General features: G+C 40.6%; 1 protein-coding gene across 18 annotated transcripts in view; it reads right to left on the reverse strand.

Moving 5' to 3' along the window:
- LOC105466614 (teneurin transmembrane protein 3) overlaps window positions 1–16,969 on the reverse strand; it is a 2,765,046-nt gene that overhangs the window by 579,261 nt on the left and 2,168,816 nt on the right. Inside the window, exon 1 of one of the 18 annotated variants that reach the window (XM_071092794.1) lies at window positions 13,656–13,673. The exons of the other annotated variants lie outside the window; for them this stretch is intronic. The gene's annotated coding sequence lies outside the window, so the exon portion shown is untranslated. Of the gene's footprint in view, window positions 1–13,655; window positions 13,674–16,969 lie in introns of those variants that run through there. 18 annotated transcript variants of the gene reach the window in all.

The raw sequence follows: 16,969 nt of genomic DNA on the forward strand, positions 1-16,969 counted from the left end.
GTTTACATGAATCCTGATAAGATGTCTTCTCAGGGATGACTATGAAACTTAACTGCTAGATGTATCCTGAGATCCAAAACAACAGTAATTGCTGCCATGTATTGAGCGTGTTGAGTGCTCAAACCTGTTACAACAGGCACTGGGCTACATGCTTTTCAGAGTCTGTTTCATTTAATCCACAAAAGAAACCTATCAGACGAGTATTTTCAACACCACCTACTGGTGAAAAAAAGCCAGGATAGTGGGTGAAATAACTTGCCATGGTCTCAAAACTAGTAAAGATGTCTGACTGAGGCGGGCGCGGTGGCTCATGCCTGTAATCTCAGCACTTTGGGAGGCCAAGGTGGGCTGACCACGAGATCAGGAGTTCGAGACCAGCCTGACCAACATGATGAAACCCCGTCTCTAAAAATACAAAAATTAGCCAGGTGTGGCGGCGTGTGCCTGCAATCCCAGCTACTCCGGAGAGTGAGGCAGAACTGCTTGAACTCGGGAGGCGGAGTTTACAGTGAGCCGAAATCGCAACACTGCACTCCAGCCAGGGTGACACAGTGAGACTCTGTCTCCAAAAAAAAAAAAAAGTCTGATTGAAAAGCTCATGTTTTCAACCTGCGTGCTCCATTGTCTTACTGTAGAAATAAATAAGGTTGGCATGACAGAGCCTATTAAGGGCTGTGCACACTTCCTCTAACAATCCTCTCCCTGCCTCACCTGGGGCCAGACTGCAGTTTGTTTTTATGTCCAATTTTGCAGTGCAAAAATAAGTTAAATACACGTTTTAAATAAAAATAATTTTGAAATTTAAGAAAGATTTCTGTAAAATTCAATTTATACAATTTTCACCTTTGACAGAGGATTATTGCACTGGGAGGATTACCTTTGATAGAGTCGGCTAGGCTACAAGGTACACAAACAACTGTTACACAATTCATGCCAGGAAAAGAATTTTCTCCCATTTGAGAATTCCAGCCAGAAATATAGGGCCTAGCTACTCTCCCTGGTAAAATTAGCAAAGCCAGGATTTCCTTTTCCATACGTCGTCTAATTTTGTCGCTTTTATTCTTATTGAGGAGACTGTTCAGCAAGAATAAGAACGGATACACTAATTAAAGGACCTCATGTGTCTATCAGAAATAAAAATCTTGAGAACTGATTGCCTCATTTTTTAATTAAAATATTAAGGAAATTTATCCAAAGATACTTAAAATCTTTTAGAAAGCAGTTTGATTTATGACTCGATAATATATATTGCGGGATACATAAAATAAGCCACACCATAACCATTTTTCAGAAATTCAAGTTTTGGATTCTGAAAGATGATAATCTTGGAAGGACGTTTTCACCATCTTTCTTCCATTGCCTCTGGTCAAATACAGTCACAACAGATCACTTTAATTGGACTGAAACGATCTGCTGGACAGTCCACTGCTTTTATTAACACATGGAGGGCAATCCCTTAGCTGCCAAGTGGTAGATTATAAGTACTAATAATTTAGCAGTCAATTCCATTCCTTTTTTTTTTTTTTTTTGGTCAATCTATCTCCATTTGTGGCAGTGTTCTATGATTATATTCATACACACAAATGCCCAAACACACACACTCAATATTATAGAAACACCTAGTGCAAAGGTCAACTATGATTTATTCATGGCACTGAATGCCTCTGAGCCTCAGTTTTCTCATTTACATAAAGGAGATAATACTGCCTTCTTCAAAGGGCTTTTCATTTTTAGGAGCAAATGAGGTCACATTAGGTGTGTTAAAGCATGATATAAACTGTAAGGTGTAAGCATGTAATCAAACAAATACATTTATTAATATTATTATCAACTGATTTCACTGCTGCTTTCTATGCCAGCATAGGCCGAATGGTTCTTGTCCCTTTTAGCAAACGGTAGAACCGCCCCACCATAAAAAACATTATTAAACATTATTAAAAGTGGTATATAGTTTTGAAATCTCTAACATTTTTGTTGTATATTAAATCCAGTACTGATTTTACGTACACATTGTCTTTCTTGCCCAACTCAGTTCTGGGGAGAAAAAATGTGATTGACTGCAACAGATGAGGTAGGAGTAGACAGATACATATTTATGCAAGAGAAGGGATATGAATGATGATTACCTTGTTTTTACCAAAACAAGGAAAGTAAGGAAGGTATTACATTCTTTCCATCTCGTTTTCCCCTACCATAGTTTCTTCTCTCTTTTTCTTTCTTCTCTTTCTCGCATTCTTATTGACAAGGTGCTGAATGCATGGAAAGAGTGCTCAGAATGTCAAAACCTGCTTCCTATTGTGGAGACCAAGACCAGAGACTGTTTTTGTTAAACCAGTCAGGTGAGGTTCAGAAGATAAACCATGCTTGACTCTCTCCAAAGGAAGGATGGATTCAGAGGCTCTCTTAGGGACGAGCTTGCGTTACAACGGGATAGGACAAAAGAAAGCCCCTTAACTGTGACTGGAAGCAAACTCAAATTCATGCTTCATTTCAGGAACTTTCTCTGGAGCAGACAAATAATTGCAGAAGGCCCTCCTCTCATCCCACTGTAAATTAAAATGTACTAATAAAAAAGAGTAAATCACTAAAAGTTAGACAGAAAAATGGAAACAGAAGAAAGAAGAGAGGTTCTGAATAAATGTAAAATATATAACCTGGCCCTGAAATGGAAAGCTAGCTCACGATGATGCATGATTTCTTGTTTTCTCTTCAGACGAAAGAAAACCACTTTGCAACGATAAACGACTAACCAAGGTACAATACTATCTCCTGTACTCTGTGTTCATGATGTGCATTCACACATTTCCTCCTATATTTTCAAACATATCAGACTGGAAAAAGGAAGAGCAAACCCAGAAGCAAAAGGCACATAGCCACATGCAAGCAAACACACAGAATCACTGACCAGTTTGCTTGGATCTGAATTTTGCTGTTGGTTTGGAATGCGAGGAGCAAGGAGTTAAGGGAGATTTGTTGATAGCATACATGCAGATAATTTTCTACATTTCAATGAGTTTTAAAGACCTCCACGCTTCACTGACTATTGTTAAAAACATACTGAATTGGTTATGACAACCTGTGGGTTGGTTTACACCACAGTCTAAAAATTGAGAAATTCAGTTTAGAAATTTGATCAATATTCATGCCATCTCACATCATAATTCAATTGGCAAAAATGCAGTAGAAAACTCCCCGGGGCAATCCTGAAGAACAACTTACACTCTAGTGGTTTAACATGTGTAAACCTCCTGCCTGGAATCGCTGATGGAGGTTGATGGAAGTCTTGAACTTTAACAAGGACTTCCAGGTGTTTTGATTGAGGGGTTAACTGTGACAGAACAGAAATGATCAAATTAAGATGAATATGCCAAGGCAAAAACTCAAGATGCTTTTTTTTAAACTCTCCACAAGAACTCTCCCCAAAAAGCATAAAGAACTGTCAAAATAGGATCTTGCTTAAAATGCAAAAGGTATTTTCAAAGAGAGGATGACATTTGCATACAATACGTGCCGAAGACTGATGATACGATGAAAATGTCTTACTTGTAGATTGAGTCTATATGACATCAAATGCCAGGACTTTTTTTAAAGGATTTAAAATTTCAGATTGAAAAATATTTCTTGATGCCTTCCTCTAATTAATTTAAATATTTGAATATTGGCAAATGCCTGAATTTGAAACTTGTATAAAGGATCGCGATCTCTGAAAACGGATGGTGCGTATATTGAAAGGCAGTTGAACATGTATTAGTTAATTATATAAGAATACATTTAAAGGATGGAAACTAATATCATTTCAGGTGTTAGGCTGCCAGCATCATCATGATTTCAGCTCTGGTATTTTTATTCTAGAATGTTCTCCCATGTGGCCCACCACCAGATTTTGGGTGGTGGCCACTTTATCCCAATTCCTAGATTATCTCTTCATTTTGGGACAGCAACACAGTGCTAAAGCCAGTCTTCTAAGGCTCAATTTCAATAAAGTTTCTGGTCTTTACAAAATAAATGTCATGGCAAATCCTTAAAAAGATCAAATATTCTAATATTACTCACCTGATTCTCTAGGCTTAAAATGGCTAACTTTTATAGCAGGGGGCCTCCAAAGAGCAAATCACTTGTTTCCCACATGTAACAAAGGCACAGTGTCTTTTTCCTCCTTCTTCTTTTGATAAAATCAGCACAAATGAAATCAAGAACTGTTTCAAAATGTTAACATTTTTCTGCAGCAGTCTAACTGGATTTGAGCTAAGGTACTTAAGCACACACACAGAACAATCATGCTTTTCATCGAGAATTTTAAATAACTTGACATACATAAATCTTCATTATTTTTGATTAAGCGAAGGGGTAAAACAAAACTCTGCTAAAAGATATGCAGATAGAAAGGCTAAAGCACTCTTTGAATCACTGTCGTTCTGCTGGATAAAATCCACTAACACGATTTTCCTAATCAGCAGAGAGAGGTCTTTCTTAGTCTCGTATGCTCGGGCTTAAGACTTCTTCTAAATAACACTTACAATAATCTCTCAAGAAGAAAAATATTCTTTCTACGATGGCCTTCACAGAGCTGTTGATTATCATTTTATATCACACAGGATTCATTACCAGTTATTAAAGGGGAACTAAAAAAGGGAAAAACTATGGTCTCAGGAAACACATAAATGTACACTGTACATCTGCCAGCTCTGAGGTAATTATAAAATACCAGGTAATGTAATCATAAGACTACAATTTTTACCTAAACTTTCCATCCGTAAGAAAATACTACTACCTGTTCATTGCTTCGTGGCTAGCAAGGAGCGTGAACCTTCTCTGTGTAGTTTCCTATCAATCTACGGGGCCGCGGGCTCGGAGCAGTGCCCCCACGTTTGGACCCTGGAATCACAGCATCCTATGTGATCACAGAAGAGACTGTAGGACGAAGAGAAGGGTGAGGAAGAGATCCGGCCGTCAGAGCCCTGAACAGTATAAGGCAGGAGAGCTGAGATGAGACCCTGCTCTTCTTTATCAAGCTGACTTTTTTCTTTTCTTTTCTTTTTTCTTTTCTTTTCTTTCTTTTTTTTTTTTTTTTGTGAGACGGAGTCTCACTCTGTCACCTAGACTGGAGTGCAGTGGTGTGATCTCTGCTCACTGCAACCTCCACCTCCTGGGTTCAAGCGATTCTCCTGCCTCAGGCTCCCGAGGAGCCGGGATTACAGGCTCCCGCCACCATGCCCGGCGAATTTTTGTATTTTTAGTAGAGACGGGGTTTCACCATGTTGGCCAGGCTGGTCTCGAACTCCTGAACTCAGATGATCCGCCCACCTCAGCCTCCCAAAGTGCTGGGATTACAGGCGTCAGCCAACGTGCCCAGCCATAAAGCCGACTTTTCACAAGCCACCAGAGCAGAAGATGCTCCGCAGGGCCAAACCACATGCATTCTGACTTCTTCTTTTCATTTAATATGGCCAGACTTACAGTTGACCTGTGTAAAATGTCTTCCAGGAAACTGAAAAACCCAATACATACAGAGGCATACTAAATATTCAGCTTTAAGTACCAACAATCTTGACAAACAATATGCAAAAGAATTTCCCAAAACAGGTGATTTTTCTTCCCTTAGGAGACTAAGCAGACTTCATCATTTGACTGAATGATAGTGAAACCTGATAAATGTCAATTTGCATGAGTTTGCAATGTAAACTGAAACAATTATTTTAAACCATCAGTTGGATATTTTAAAACTGGATTTTAAAGAAGCCTGATGGTATGTGTTTTCCTTTCCTTTCTTTTCTTTTTTTGTTTTTGGAGATTGGGTCTCACTGTAGCCCAGGCTGGAGTGTAGTGGCATGATCATGACTCACTGCAGCCTCAACCTCCTGAGCTCAAGCAATCCTCTGGCCTCAGGTTCCTGAGTAGCTGGGACTAAAAGCATGCAGCACTACGCCTGGCTAATTTTTTAATTTTTTTCTAGAGGTAGGGGTCTGAATATATTGCCCAGGCTGGTCTGGAACTCCTAGGCTCAAGCAGTCCTCTCTGCTTCAGCCTCTTACAGTGATGTGTTGGATTTTAACTGTCATCATTAGAGTGGTAGCTTTCGTGTTTTAATTCTTTTTTTTTTTTTTTTTTTGAGACGGAGTCTCGCTCTGTCACCCAGGCTGGAGTGCAGTGGCCTGATCTCAGCTCACTGCAAGCTCCGCCTCCCGGGTTCACGCCATTCTCCTGCCTCAGCCTCCCGAGTAGCTGGGACCACAGGCGCCCGCCAGCTCGCCCGGCTAGTTTTTTTGTATTTTTTAGTAGAGACGGGGTTTCACTGTGTTAGCCAGGATGGTCTCGATCTCCTGACCTTGTGATCCACCCGTGATCCACCTTGTGATCCATCCCAGCCTCCCAAAGTGCTGGGATTACAGGCTTGAGCCACCGCGCCCGGCCCGACTCGTGTTTTAATTCTTACGTGGTTTTGAGCAAATGTATTTGTTGACAACCTTCAAACTAGGAGAAATGAGTTTTTTTCTTCACCTTCAATTACTTCAATTAGTTCTCTTCAAAATATATTATGGTTTTTAGTGTTGTTGTTGTTGTTTTTGTTTTTTGAGACAGAGTCTTGCTCTGTCGCCCAGGCTGGAGTGCAGTGGCATGATTTCGACTCACTGCAACCTCTGCCTCCCAGGTTCAAGTGATTCTCCTGCCTCAGCCTCCCGAGTAGCTGAGACTACAGGTGCGTACCACCATGCCCAGCTAATTTTTGTATTTTTAGTAGGGACGGGGTTTTGCCAGTTGGCCAGGCTGGTCTCGAACTCCTGACCTCAAGTGATCCACCTGCCTCAGCCTCCCAAAGTGCTGGGATTACAGGAGTGAGCCTCAGAGCCTGGCCTATTATGGTTTTTAAAAAAGAAATGCCAGAGATTTAATATGTATGAACATAAAGAATTACAACATAATTTGTGGCCACTTTCTTATTAATATCAGTATACTGTCACACAAATCAATGCACTGGGTCTATCAAATTTTCATGATTCTTTTTCTTCCTATACATTATGTTTGTGAATACATTAGGTGTTCACTTTCAATATATTTAAACATTGAAAATAAGAAATGATTAAATTCACTTTCATTCATCAATTAGGTTGAATATGAAATTGCCAATAATGGATCATTTTGACCCATCAAAATTGCAATTCCATACAGTTTAACCTAATTTGGTAGGATGTTATTTATAGAATAGTAAAGATCACAAGATTTGAAGTCACTTACTGCGTAATTTTAAGCAAGTGATTTATCCTCTCTAGTCTCAATTTTCTCGTTTATAAAATGGGGCTAAATGACCCTACTCACCAGGGTCATCAGGCAGCTTAAATGCAATAACATATGAACTTGCACAATTACTAACACCCAGGAAGCTATCATGAAATTACTGTAAAAACTGGAAGAGTAACAGAGGCCTATATAATATATTCAATTATAATTCCTGTTAAAATGTCTCTAAAAGATTATGGGATTCACCAGAGACCAATCACATCCTTTCTTCCACATGCCCCAGATTAAGGCTACCATGATGTGAGGCTCTCACGATGGTCTTTCTACACTGCTGCATGGAGGCAGGACAGAGTAGTGATTCAAAACACAGACTCTGGGGTCAGGTATATTTCGACTGAGGACCCAACTCTGCTGTCCATAACCTGTGTGATTTTGGCAAGGAACTTGGTCATCCACAAAAGGGGACCTATTAAACATAAGAAAATGTACTTAAGGTCTTTAGAAGGTGGCCTAACATATAGAAAGTGTTAAATGCTAACTGTTACTTGGCTTTTCATTATTGTTAGTCCCATGATTTCATTATTGTTACTCCGATGACTGTCTTACCCAAGTCCTTTAATTGTGGCTGCAGTCCAAGGAAACTATGTATCACCACTGATAAGCTTTCCACATTTAATTGAAATCTTTCCTTTTGTTAGGCAGAATACCTTTCTCTTTACGGGGCTTTAATATCCATAACATTATTATTCATTGTTTTTCTGCCCCAAAGATATAAAGAATAATTTAAAAGAGAAATCCCAAATAATATCACAAAATAGCAATAGTCATATTGTGCATAGGTTCAAAGCACAAACATTGGAACAAACTGCCTGGATTCGAGTCTCAGTTCTACCACATGTTGGCTTTGCGGCCTTGGGAAAATGATTTAATATCTCCAGGCCTCAGATTCCTCGTCTGTAAAATGGGTATAATGTTACCCATCTCACAGAAGGGTTACAAGAATTAAAGAGTTAATACCGGTAAAGTGCCTAGAACAAGTACCTGGCACACAGTAAGTGCTCAATGCATGTTAGTTATTATTATCATAGGTACTAGATTAGGCAAGGGTTCATTCAATATTTTTCTTTAAAAACATTCAGAAACATGCCATATCATATTTGATATAAGCTTCAGGTACTTTGATCATTATTTTTGTTGTGATCGTACTAGTCAGATAATCAATTTGCAGGTAAGTTATGAATAGAAATGATGGTGAAATTTAGGCCAGGTGCAGTGGCTCATGTCTATAACCCCAGTACTTTGGGAAGCCGAGGCGGGTGGATCACCTGAGATCAGGATTTTGAGACCAGCCTGGCCAACAGGAGGAAACCTTGTCTCTACTAAAAATAAAAAAAAATTAGCTGGGCATGGCAGTGGGCACCTGTAGTCCCAGCTACTCAGGATGCTGAGGCAGGAGAATCACTTGAAACCGGGGGGAGGTTGGCCGGGCGCGGTGGCTCACGCCTGTAATCCCAGCACTTTGGGAGGCCGAGGCGGGCAGATCGCGAGGTCGGGAGATCGAGACCATCCTGGCTAACACGGTGAAACCCCGTCTCTACTAAAAATACAAAAAAATTAGCTAGGCCTGGTGGCGGGCGCCTGTAGTCCCAGCTACTCCGGAGGCTGAGGCAGGAGAATGGCGTGAACCCGGGAGGCGGAGCTTGCAGTGAGCCGAGATCGCGCCACTGCACTTCAGCCTGGGCCACAGAGCAAGACTCCGTCTCAAAAAAAAGAAAAAAAAAAAAAAAGAAACCGGGAGGCAGAGGCTGCAGTGAGCCAAGATGGCACCACTGCACTCCAGCCTGGGACAGAGTGAGACTCCGTCTCAAAAAAAAAAAAAAAAAAAAAAAAAGAAGATTAAAAAAAAAAGAAAATGATAGTGAAATTAAAAAAAATACTTATACATTATGATATTTACACCAGAAGTGGTGTGAATCATAGCCAGTTCCATTCTGTAAACACCTTGGTTACAAAAATGATCAATGGAGTTCTTTAATAGAATGCAAGTCTGCCATTGTTTAGAAAACACCTGAATCGTTTTCAGGATTTAAAGTATGTCAGCATTGTCTGAGCACAGTGGTCAAATGCTATCAAGTGAATGAGAAATCATCACTCAGTTCAACATTTATTGAACACCAACTAAACGCCAACCACAATGCTAGGATCTAGGAATTCAGCGGTGAATAAGGAAGTTATGGTCTACTCTCAGTAAACTTCTAATAAATAACGTCTAAAATACAACAACATTCCTATTGATGTATATTGTTTGCTTTCAAAGACTATGAAGCCTGTATCCTCACATGGACACCACCTTTACTTTTCCTATTCAGGTAGGCTTGGTGATGGAGATGGAGTCACCAAACTGACGTAAATGATATTGCACCAGACGATAACTGATAACAGGATGATTTCTGCTTTTCAGGAGTGGCCACAGGTACCAAAGGATGGCACATCATGCCAGGAATTTGTTGCCCTAGTGCAGGGGAACTGCAAGGCAGGTGGGCAAGACCGTGTGGAAACTGAATAAGCCCAAATTAGACTCCCCTACCTTGAAGGCAACTGTGCATTCATGCCGTCACATTTAGGTATCTTTTACACATGTGCAGTAATTTGAATCCATAAGAAAACCACCAGGAGATCTGGCGTCAGGAATATTTCCATCTCCTTTGTGGATATAGTTTGACGTAGCTGGAAACCACACATTCTGAGGCCGGCATGCCGGCAATCATTTCTGATTGGTAAATACAAAGACAAATAGACAGTTGGAGTGCCACTGGTGCCTAATGATTACATGTGGATTATTCACCGGCCTTTGGAGAAACCAACCAGGAAACAAACATGTTTAAAGACAGGATTTTTGGCAGAGAATAAGAAATTCTCCATCAACTTTGAGACCACTTGCTGGGGGGATGGGATAGCGTCATTTTCTCCAGTTGTGGCTCTTCTTCCTTCATTCACAATTAGGTTTTCATGTCGTAATGTTTTATCACTTCCAAAGGCGAGTCTTCACAGGGGAGTCCTGAAAACAGTTCAGCCCTAACCCTAGAAAGCTATCTAGACATCAGTGGAACTTGAAACCTGATTGCAGTTAGAAAGAGAAAATAAATGAAATAGTGTCCTGTGCAGTCAAAGATTTTTCTGTTGACATGTGCCAGGGAGGAATAAAAAGACCTGTGTGTGAACAACAACATCCCCAGGAATTTAAGGAAAGCCTGTTGCCACATCTGTGCCTTAGGCCTTATAGAATCCATAGATTTCTGTGACCCCAACTGCTATCCCACAGTCTACAGATAATTGATTCAAATTTGCCACTCCATAACTGTTTCCATAATGAAATGAACATAGGAGGATTTTCTCAGTACATTTGGATTGGCTCTGGGAAGTTGGGCAATTTTTTTTAAATCATGTAGTTGAAAACAGTACCCTTTTTAAAGCAAAACAACACCACATGGTGAGCTCAACAAAACACCTCCATCTGACCTCTACTGCATGTTTTTAAAAAAACTCGTCGAGTGAAGTGGTAATTTAGTCAGCGAAGATAGAGCTCGCCACAATTCAGCTCTAACTGCCTCATTCTGGAGGCGTCATCTTTTCTTTTTTTCATTAATAAAGATTGAATCAGTCACTTGCACAACACTTTTCCTTTAATGACATTTGTTCTAAGGAGTCAACCAGACTAACTGCTTGTCCTTGCCCACTATTAAAGCTCTTGAAAATACCATTTACAACCCTGCTGCCCCAGTGACGCTGCTGGCTTCTCAGCACTTCATTTGCACTCTAGTTCAGAACCATTTCTTCAAAAGTTTCTGATGTGTTCTTTTACTGTTGAGTTTCACGCCTGTAATCACGGTAAATGACTAGGGTCTTGCAGACATCTCTGTTATCTCTAACTGGAATTTCATTTGTGTGCCACGATTTTGTGAAAGGGTGTTAGAATAGAAAACTATTGTAGGTGAATAAATTTGGAAAATCCACAATGCATTCTTATGTACTGATAATGTCTCTGACATTAACAGTCTCTAACACTACAGAATACATTTAATTTATAAAAAAGAATGCTCCTTAGTCATAAGCATTATTATGTTAAGAATAGAATCACTGTCAAAATTTAAGTGCTTTATTTACATCACTTTTTTCCTAACTCTTACAAATTTGTTGATAGGGAGAAATTTGGAGAGAATTACCCAGACTTCATGAGGGGTGTTGTTAAAAATAAATATAATAGTCTGGTGCAGTGGCTCACACCTATAATCCCAGAATTTGGGGAGGCTGAGGGAGGAGGATCACTTGAGCCCAGGAGTTGAAGACTAGTCTGGGCAACATAGTGAGACCCCTGTCCCTAAATACATACATACATACATACATACATACATACATACATACATACATAAAATAGAATGTAAGCTCCTAAAGGTGAAGGTTAATTATGAAAATTCACAAACATAGTAGTAAATATATACTTCTGATCAAGAATGGAAAATAAGTCTTTATGTCTTAAGCTCTGATGTCCATTCAACTTTTCAAGATTTCCAAGGATATCACTGAACTATAGACCAGAGGTCAGGTCAACAAAATCTGTCAGTTATGTTACAGTTAAATTCATTTCGCCTTCTTGAAGATCACAAAGTAAGCTACATATTTAAGAAACATGAGGGGTAGTGAAAACTAGAATTGTTTTTTCCAACAAGTGATATATTATGCTTCCCTAATACATCCAAATTTTCGTGTAGTTACCTAAACTGCACATACTTCTTTCTCTCATTTAAGAAAAGCTGCATTTCTGGCCGGGCGCAGTGGCTCACGCCAGTAATCCCAGCACTTTGGGAAGCCGAGGTGGGCGGATGGCGAGGTCAGGAGATCGAGACCATCCTGGCTAACACCGTGAAACTCCATCTGTACTAAAAATACGAAAAATTGCCGGGCGTGGTGGCGGCGCCTGTAGTCCCAGCTACTCGGGAGGCTGAGGCAGGAGAATGGCGGGAACCCGGGAGGCGGAGCTTGCAGTGAGCTGAGATCGCGCCACTGCACTCCAGCCTGGGCGACAGAGCGAGACTCCGTCTCAAAAACAAAAACAAAACAAAACAAAAGCTGCATTTCTTATCTCTAGACAATAGCGAAATTATATAGGCTAATTTTTAAATTCTATTATCGTGGTGGGGTTTGTTTGTTGCTCAGAGTTTCTGGCATGCAAATAGAGCTAAGCAGCAGTGGTTCCATGACTGAGATGACATTAAATATGCCTTCATATGTATCGTTTAGTAGCTCTTCCTAATGAGGCATTCACAAGCAGCTCTCAAAAGGCAATGAATCATCATTGCATTGCATTGAATTGAATGAGACAATAATTAAGCACATTTGAAACAACCACTTATGAATGAGGGAAAGGCTACCTTAATTTCTTTATACTTTTTGGGGTATGATGGTTTTATTCTGAGGCTAAAAATAGTTGTAACCAAATCTTTAACAGTATAATTATGAAAAAGGATGACTAAATCACTATACAATGTATTACTGGGTGGCATGGTAATTCACATAATTTCTTTTCAATATTGCTTTTTATCCCATGCTTTTTCACTTACATATAACACTTGAACTGACTCATAGGTTATATGATATTTGAAATTTGGTGCAACTACAAGACTGAATGCATTCTGCCTTATTCATTATTTAATAAGTTCTAAGAAGTTCTTTAGAAGCCTAACAGAATATCCACTTATAATAGGACTGCAAATTACTGGGAAGATGTGGTTTTCCTGAAGTAAGAAACAGTCATCCAACTAAACTTACAGACAAATGCTTTTAACTGCTAATCAATGTGTAAATCCTCCAGCGGAATGCTAGAGTGCTTAAAACCTGTAACATAAAGCAAAAATACAAGGGACGGTGGAATGGTCAAAGCATAGATGTTCATAATGTGGTCCCAACATCAGACTTAGTTAATTTTTTGAGTAAGGAAAAAAAGAAATTGCCTCCTATTGTCTGCCTTGCATTGCACCTCCTTGGCATTTTTAGTCACCCAAGACAACGACAGAACATCCATCTGGGGACCAGCCATCTTTTGCACCACTCGTTCTATCTTTGGGAAGTCCAAATTGATTTTCTTCCACTTGTCACACTAAAATCTCCACTCTGTCCTTTCTGCTCCAATCTCAAAGAGTTCAGTGGTATCGGGATCAAAGGATTAGGAAGCCGCAGCTTTAAGGGAGGCAAGCAGCATGAGAAGACTTTGTGGAGGCAGCTCTGAGTATTTTATGTAAGCAATCTATTTCAGCTTCAAAGGAAGCACTGGCTAAGTGGGTGAACAACATGTAAAGTGCTCACTTGACATAAGTTTTTTTTTTTTAAAGTAACTGAGATAAAGAGAGCCTCCAGTCGCTGACCTTTTATTATTAGTCGGAGCCCTGAGTACAAGAGAAACTTCAGCAGAGGTGGCCAACGGGCGCCTGCAGAGACTCCAGGTGCGTTCTTGGCTGTTGGTGCAATATTTGCAGCTGCGGCACTCTCCTTCAAGTTGTTTGTTCCACTCTCTGCCTGATGCTATGGGTATCTGATTTCTATCTCTGGAAACAGCATGCGAGCCATGTGGTGGTCAAGGCCGGACTTTAACTGCAAAGGAGTACAACACAGCATGCTCCCAGGGAGCCAGGCACAGCTCAGTATCAGTCTCGGTTTCACTTGAAAAATGTACAGACCTTTTATAAATTATATGAAAGAGATAAGGGAATCCCTATGCATTTACTCTTCTCTTTTCATAAACCGTGACGAGAATTTTTTTAAAATTCCATTTATTCAGACTAGTTAAAAAATACGGATGGACTTTTGCTAATTGTACATTTTACTTGGTTTAATAGATATATATTAGAGTAGAGCTACCATTTGCTCTATTTCACATGTGCCAGGCTCTGGGCTACATGCTTTCCATGTAAAAACTCATTATTCCTAGTGAAAAACCTTTCAGGTAAGTGTCCTGTCTCCTATTTACAGATGAATACATTGAGGCCCTGCAAGGATTAAGGAATCTGTACAAAGTCATATGGTAAGTAAAAGATCAATTTTCAAATAATTAAAGACAAAAACAATCAAATGTATTTAATATAAAATAAATTTTATTTGGTAAATCAGAAAGCAGTTCCATAGTATATATTGCTTCTGCCTCATCATGGTAAAGTTCAATGTTTTCAGCATAACAATCAATTTTAGTCTGCTTTCTTGATGTAAGGATTCTTTTGAAAAATTAATAAGTGGAATTGATAATGAATTTTTATAGGTGATGATAGATCTGATTTCTGAACAGCCTACGAAGTCTTAAGTGGTTAACACTGGAAGTGTATTTTCACGTACACATCAAATTTCTTTTCAAATTCAGTCTCAGACTATAGCCTATTTTTTAGACACATTTCTGTATATCATTAAGCAAGTTTCAAATAAAAAAGCGAGCCACTGCATAAATAGAAGACATACTATGTGGTTAATATTTAATTATGGCATAATTAATCATAGACGCTCACCTGAATCTAATTTATTAGTGTTCCCCAAAAAACACCATCTTTGATTTCTGCTAGAAAAAGAAAAGACAAAAGTATAAAAAACAATTCATGTAATGCATTTATCCTTCTTGTGAACAAGAAAAAGCCATGTTGAATGAGCTTTATGAATACTAACTTTACTCTTAAAAACAATCCTGGTGTTTTCCTCTTTCCTGGGGGAGAAGTTAACCTTAAGGGGAGTAATGTTGCTGTGCCTTGTCCCCCATATTGGTGACATCTCCTCTGGGGATGGGGTTAAAATTCAGGAGAGATGATGAGGGACAGCGACAAGGGTAGGGCCCGTGTTGGCCTCAGTTTGTCCTGTCCACACATCACTCCCTTAGGAGGGAAGGTCACCTATAGGAAGGGGCTGGAAGGACACACAGCGTGTGACGGTGCTCCTATGGTCATGCAGAGCTAAACAAGTGACCTTCCTCCCTGGAAAGGTCATCTTCTGTGATACGCACCAGTCTATGGAGGGAGGGTACCTAGACTGAGAGAAGAGCCTGGCGCTTCGGTGCGGAGCAGGGAGCAGGAGGAGTGGGAAGACCTGCTTGGCAGAGTAGAGTGCAGTCTGGAGATCAGTAGAAAAGAAGTTGTGATTTAGGCCCTGCTGCCAGTCAGGGCGTAGGGAGTCTCAGTAGGTACTGCAGCTTGATGAACATGGAGTTTTGAAAAGATTAATATGACAATGATACAAAAAAATAAAACTGGAGAGGGGGAAAATGGAGGCAGCAAGACAGTTCTAAAGCATCAGGCCCAAATTCCTGACGTCTTAGAAATCAGATGAACCCCAAGAGACATGATTATAATAATACAAAATATAATAAATATAAAGTAATCAAAATAAGATTAAAATAATCAAACAAACTATTTGAAGGACTGAGATACTGGACATGAAGTGAGAGAAGCATAATAAATAAAGGCTTCCAGGCTTTGAGAGGAGAGAGTAACAGGAAGGCCATTGAGTAAAATGGGTTGGGGGGAAAAGAAGCCTGGTTTGAACAAACTTTGGTTTTCAAGGTTGAGGTGCTGAATTAAAGAAAAATGCTTGGAATCCAAGCGAAGTGAAATCTTTAGCATCTGAGACCAGTGTGAAGGAGACCTTTCTGCAGGGGTGAGGTCAGAGCTGATGGTGACGGTGTGACCGTCCATCCACCCGAGGGTGTGAGAGCAGGGGATCTGGAGAGAAAAGCGGGGTGTGGCACACAGTGTTGCGAGCACTCCTCATTTGTCAGGAGGGAGAGGGAAAGAGAAACCCAGATGAAACAGGATTCATGGTGGAGGATGCGGCACAGAGAGGCTGGGGAGGGCAGGAGGTTGTGGACGCTGTGGGGGCCACAGCTGCTGAGACACCTCACACTCTGTGTCTCTGGCGCAGCCTGGGTGTAGAGGAGTGGACGGAGACATGAATTAGTTAATTCTACCCCACCTCCCCCTGCAGGTGACTTCACTCACCCAGGTCTCACCAACTGAGAGAGAGCGCCAGTCTTAGATCTCACATTCTTTTGAGAATTGAACACCCATCAGTACCGCATGGGCTGGTATGTTTGTGCACCTTCAGATTCCATCTACCTCTCGAAGCCCCAGACTCCCACCCCAGGCAAGGTCCTATTCAGCTACTGTACTCCCAAGCCCAGTTAACACCCCCACCAAATGGTAACAGACGCATTTACAGCATTACTAACTGTGCCTGAAGAATTCTCCCAGGCCACCAGGTAACGTTTCTTTCAAGAACTTTACTCGGCTATACCTTAAGATGTATCAGCAAAGAGGAGATATTCTGGGGCTAAGGGGGTTCCTAGCAGCGTCAAAGGACAAGCAGAGGTTTAGGACAGCAAAGACTGGGTCTGCCAGCAGGAGTCTTGGCATCCTTTGAGTGTAGCTTTGATCGGGTGATGGGGACAGGAGCTCTACTGCATCAGCATGCACAGTGGGGCCACACACACACAGGGTGCCTGGGAAGCACCTGCCATGAGTGTGGGGGATGGGATAAGAGGCAGAGGCAGAGCACAGCAGTGTCAAAACAATGATATTTTTTTTTTTTTAAAAGAGGGACAGCTGGGCTGGATGCGGTGGCTCACGCCTACAATCCCAGCACTTTGGGAGGCCAAGGCGGGTGGATCACTTGAGGTCAGGAGTTCGAGACCAGTCTGACCAACATAGTG

This window comes from Macaca nemestrina, chromosome 3 (genome assembly GCF_043159975.1).
Source record: "Macaca nemestrina isolate mMacNem1 chromosome 3, mMacNem.hap1, whole genome shotgun sequence".
NCBI classification, from domain to species: domain Eukaryota; kingdom Metazoa; phylum Chordata; class Mammalia; order Primates; family Cercopithecidae; genus Macaca; species Macaca nemestrina.